Source organism: Argiope bruennichi, chromosome 10, assembly GCF_947563725.1.
Source record: "Argiope bruennichi chromosome 10, qqArgBrue1.1, whole genome shotgun sequence".
Lineage (NCBI taxonomy): Eukaryota > Metazoa > Arthropoda > Arachnida > Araneae > Araneidae > Argiope > Argiope bruennichi.
The window spans coordinates 79,178,909-79,184,865 of record NC_079160.1 but is presented as its reverse complement, the minus strand read 5'-3'; the positions used below and the strand labels follow the sequence as shown (position 1 = coordinate 79,184,865).

Sequence of the window (5,957 nt, the reverse complement as noted above, 5' to 3'; positions counted from 1 at the left end):
TCACATTTTTATATGAAAGAGGGATAAGGCCTTTATTGGAGAGTATGCTAAAAAAACTTCGGTGAGATCATACCCACTCATTTAATACTTGTTAGGTTAATTAAGACTTTAGTTGATAAAGACCAGAATAATCGAAGTTCTACAGTAGTTAAATAAAGCTCATGGACTTGGATTATGCGCGATAATGCAGATTAGACTACCAGACTAGCTTTAATTTGCAAATAACCATTAGCTGATGGATTCATTTAATTCAACTAGATTTTTAAAAATTAACATTTGAAAGATTCCCACACCGACAGATTTATAGACCCGTTCCCCTGTGGATAGAATTTTTTTTACTGTCCATAGAAAACGGCTATTCTTTTAGAAAACGGCAGTTTTATTTCCGTACTATTTGTTCTTGGGTAATCAGACATCTAAATCTTCGTTTTATTATCTCAACTTTAATTTGCATTAAACTATTATTATTTTCTGTTGTTTCTAATGGCTCTTGAATAGACAAACCCACTGACTTTAAGAAGTCATTTGTGGTTTAAGCCAACGGCACGTTTCTTGTTTTTTCAGTAGCGTCATCTAGGGCCAAGAGAATGACTTAGCTGCCAAAAACGTCACAACCCTTTTTATGGGGTGCACTTCATTCACACATTTCCTTCACTCATCCACAGATCGTAATTTAGACCTGAATCAGAGAATGATCATCCCTGATCCAGTAACCCCAATGGTATTACTCTCGAAATGGATGACTTTGCGACCATGGCAGATTTATACGCGCGCTAGCCACTACACACGCGGGGAGTCTTCGGCCGGCGGGGTTCGAACTTGTAACCCAAGGGACGCGAATCCAACGCCCTACCAATCAGGCTATCTCGGCCTCAAATTGTTTTTATACACTTTAAAAACGAGAAATAAATCAATTTAGAATTTTATAATTGATTTTTCGATCATTCCTAGTATGAAAGCTTCGAAATCCCGCACTATTGGTTTACCGATAACGATATATTCTTGTCATTTTTATGACTTCATTAACAGTTCGTCGATTCATTTGGGGAAGTGTTTTTAATAAACTTGATTATTTATATAAAGTTTATAATCATGAATTACTGAAAGAGGAAATATTTAAAGCAAAAGTGTTACACTAATAAAAATATTAAGATTTTTTTAATTACATTTAAGATAGATTTTATTTTGTAGTCAGTTAAAAAGTTTACGGCGTCTAAATTGACAACTAATTTTTCTAGCATCTATGAGATCCAGAAAGAGGTTTCCACCCAGTGTATTTAATAACCACCAGGTGAATGGACTGATATCTGGAGGCATCAGTATAACCAACAACACACTAACACAAGTTACTATAATTCTACTAACTGCGCATTGGCGCTGAAATCAACAAGTTACTACAATTCCACTAACTGCTCATTGGAAATTAACAATTGTAGTTTGTAGACAATCAGGGCACAGTTCAGCAACGGATTGTAAAACCCTCCGCGCTTTTGCGCATGCGTTAGAATGAGCTTAATTCATCAAAATAGGGGTGAAAATAAAGATGGGAGGAGGAAATGTTTACATTTACTAGTATCTAATAGGGGAAATCCAATGTTAAAGGGAATACCGGAAATGCACTCATCGCTCCGCGTTTCACCCCTCAATGAGATGGAATCGTCGAAGTGCAGTCGTCTCAGAATCTGTAGACGAACTATACCAATTTTCTAGTATATAGATTACTAATCGTCGAGGGCAACCAGCTGATTCGACAGAAATTGTTATATTAGATTTCAGAGAAGTTATTTACATGTAATTTCTTGTTCACGATTCCGCTAAATTGACGGCCTTAAAGTTATTTTATTTTAATTGTTTTAAATTCTGCTTATCTTGTATATGAGCCTTTCGTACGGCGATCTAACATAGCACTTTTAAAAGCTTAACGTCCTACTCATTTTGCTAAATTTCGGGACAATGCAGCATTTTTATAAAAATTCATCTTGTAAACTACGCAGAAATTAAACAATCATTCCTTATCTTTCAACAGCACATAAAAATAGCAGAATTAAATATTTACTAAAACTATAAAAACATTGAATTAAGGCAACAATGTAATCTACTGTAGGGAATTAGAAAGATATTAATTTTTTTTAAGTGAATACTATACAACTAAATGAGCTGTATAGATAACGTTTGGCAGATTTATCTAATGTATAGAACCATGTAAAGATCTGAACTAAATCCGCCAGAGAATCAATTGTCTGTATAGTATAGCATGCATATAAATACAATAATCGACCGTCTATCGGCATGCAGATAAATGCAGTAACTAAAACGCAACTGCTCAGATAACTTGGTATTTGAACTTGCTATTAAAATCATTGTCCTGTATTAAATTTTGGTTCCAAATGATCGGATAAAGGCATCCCAAATCTATTTTCTTTACTAAGAAACAAACAAACAAAGCTTATGTGTGGGATTATGAAAATAAAAATCTGAGTATTCGAGACATTCAGGGCCTTTCCTAACCCATATTTAGTACTAGGGTAAGAGGGAGAATAACGCTTATTAAAGCACACACGAGAAATTTTCGAGGAACCGTTCATATTGGTTTTAGATGATTACATATTTGATGGCAAGATCATAAATTGCTCATTTATTTATGACGTGCGACTATTTGTCATTTTCAAAGAAAAACCGAGCTTTTCGAGTTGTGTACCTACCAACAATTTCTATAATCGCCCTTCAAGTTTAGGAATGATATAAAAGCTTTTTAAAATTTTTCTTCCATATATTGTCACGTAGAACTATAGTATAGAACTCAATGACACACACAAGAGGTAGAGCTAAACCAATTTATTAACTGAACTCTGAACTGAGAATACAGTAACTGACAAATCTTCTGCTTTTATACAAGCAGAGAAAGTTCCAGAATACTCTTCTGGAGACAGTAAGAAAATTCCAGAACACTTGTCTGATAAACTAAAGAAATGTCCAGTATCTTCTGGAACATGAAATAAAGGAAAACATAAAATCAAGTAATGAAATATTTACACAAAATGTGAATGACATCATGTCTAGCGAGATTCGAACTGAAGGTCTCTTGATTATGAGACCAGTGCCATGACCATTCGGCCATGGAGATCCAACTGTCTTTCTTCAATGCAGCAATATGAACTACTGTAAATGTTATAACTCATTACTCTATTAAGACTATAACTACTTATGCCTGAACTAATTTATTTACTATTTAAATACTTCTTATAAAATGTTTGTTTTATCCTATTATCTTCCATCTCGAACGATAGCTATATTTATTGTTTAAGAGTGATAATAAAGCCTTAACGAATAAACAATGCTTCTGGGCAAATTTATAAATATTTAAACTTGCGTGCCATTAAACCAAAACGCTTTTTTAAGAGATGTTTGTCATCATTGACCCATAACCTAAAATATAGGGGAAAAAAAGAAGAAAAAAAGATTCGAACCTCCAAACTAAAAAATCTCGCAATGTAACATTTTAAGTTGAACTCTTCTATTTGTATTTGATTTATAAAAAATTTGCTCCCAATTAATATAAATCCAGTTAAAAGTACTATTGTAAAATTTCATCGATATGATATATTTATTAAATGTTTTGAAAAAAAAATTGCTAAAATTAGAGGAAAAGTACCGAAATAAAATTTTTATCCCTAAAATGTTTACTTTTTTGAACTTTGATATTGCACAAAAACAGTTCTATAATTAAATGTAATGAAATTAGAGAAAATATTAAAGGTATAGTTAATTTTCATTTTAAATTGTAATAAATATTTTGGGAAACTCTTTCTTAGTGAGCATCTATTACCTAGTACTATCAAATTTGATAGTTCCAAGTTCAATTACCTATCCTTATAAACTTTTCGGATATATATAACCTTAGGCATGTTATTACAAGTGACACGCATAATGCAAAAATCTGAGTATCCTTGTTGCCCTTATTTGCAATTGTTTCATGCATTTCTTATGAAATAATTCACAAATTAGTAGACAACCTATAAACATTACCAGATTAAAAGAAAAAAAAGTTTGAAAATTCGGCCAAATCTGCAAATAATCTTTTTATCGCATTAATAATATCGACAAATAATCATTTGAAGACAGAAAAGTACTCACATTGGACAGAAAAACTTGATTACAAATCACCTCAGAACAATATAAATAACGGATGATAGAAGATTGATTTACTGATGAACATATACTGAATTGAAAACATTTTTTTGCTCCGCCATTTTGGTTTAATCCTCTCTTCCCAACGTTGATGCTGCCAGCAAGAAAAAAAGAAGTAATAAAATAATAAGAAAAATTAATAGAAATCTGAATGCAAATAAAGATTTAAATTATGTAAAATAATGATAAACTCACAGAAACCAGTTCTTGGGGGGAAGAGGGGAATTAGAACATACCGAAACCCCCGCCGTGTCAAGGTCAGTTAAACTGGACTATCACGTGTCCCCGGAAAAAGACCCCAGCGCAGATCTGTCTGTAACAACAAAACTGGAACCTTTTGTGCTATAGTGAAGGGTCATATTAAGGTCATATTTTAATTTCGTTTTAAAGTTTTTTTTTTTTTTTTTCGCAAGATCAAAAAAAGTAATATTTTGCAATTTATCTCCCTCATTTTTAAAATTTTAATTTTAAGTCTTGTACTACACTACAGATAACAATACCACTCAGATCAAAGCTCTCCGTATCTGATTAATTTACGATTATACTATTGCTTCTTGAGTACCAAAATACCTTTTAGGAATCATGTCTATATACAAAATAATATTATTGCATATTGATAATTTTAATTATTATTAATATTATTACATATAATAATATTAATAATAATTTCAATTGTAATGTCTGCTTGGACAAATTGGAAATAATTTCTCTATTTGGAATAAAGTCTGTATGCTCAAAAACATCAAAGTTTGCTATGTCATCTTTGTACTTGATCAGTAAATTTCTATACAAAATGCATTTGTAAAATGTCCATCTGTCTGTAATCATAATAATCAGAAAACGCAGCCAACTAGATGGATGTATTTTGGTATATGATTTTGTTTCTCGAATTGTAAATCGATATCAATTTTTTTCCTTATATGTAAACGACTTGATTGGCATTTAGTCTCTCTTTTCGTCAGCGTATGTGAACATGATAAACAAAAGCGCAAACGTCTAGATGGGTGAAATTTAGTATATGATTTTTATTCCCAAACTGCAGAATGTCTAATTTTGGACTAAATTTACCAATAAGTAAGTTGTTTGTTTATTTATCTACATGTGTGCATCTGAAAACACATGAAAAATGCACAATAAGCAAAGTAAATTAAGTTTCTAATTTGATCTAAATTTCCAAAATGATCAATCTAAATTAAAATCTTTACCCAGCGGTCTAAAGGATAAGTCCAAAATGCATCTTCGAACATCGTTATTATATTATAAAACTCAATCCAAAATTGATGAAAATACATACTACTAGATCATAGAATTTATAGAATAACTATAATTTATAGCGCTGTTACAATAGAAAAGTAGAGCTAATACATATCGTTATTTAAAATACTGGAAAGTAGAATTAATGGCGATGTCCTTTTCTGCCGTATTCACAAGGATATAACCAGAGGAAACTGACACCAACCAATAATAAAATATTTTTGGTTTCTTATCTTATTTAGCCTTAAACGCATATCTCCGATTCTAATGCTTTTTTTAATCGCTACGCATCTACGAATACCTTTCCATTTTATTTTATTTTCTATGAATGATAACACTATAAACCACAACGTAAACATTCATCATTGATATCTCGATTACTATTAACATAAATATACATTATCACCCTTGTTGATTGTTATCATTTTCGATGCATCTCCGAGCCCGGATAGCTCAGTCGGTAGAGCGTTAGGCTTTTAACCTAACGGTCCAGGGTTCGAGTCCCTGTTCGGGCG

General features: G+C 31.9%; 1 non-coding gene across 1 annotated transcript; it reads left to right on the top strand.

The window, feature by feature from the left end:
- Nucleotides 1-5,884: 5,884 nt before the first annotated feature.
- On the top strand, nucleotides 5,885-5,957 carry Trnak-uuu (transfer RNA lysine (anticodon UUU)). The gene has a single exon. It is a non-coding gene; the product is annotated as a tRNA-Lys (tRNA).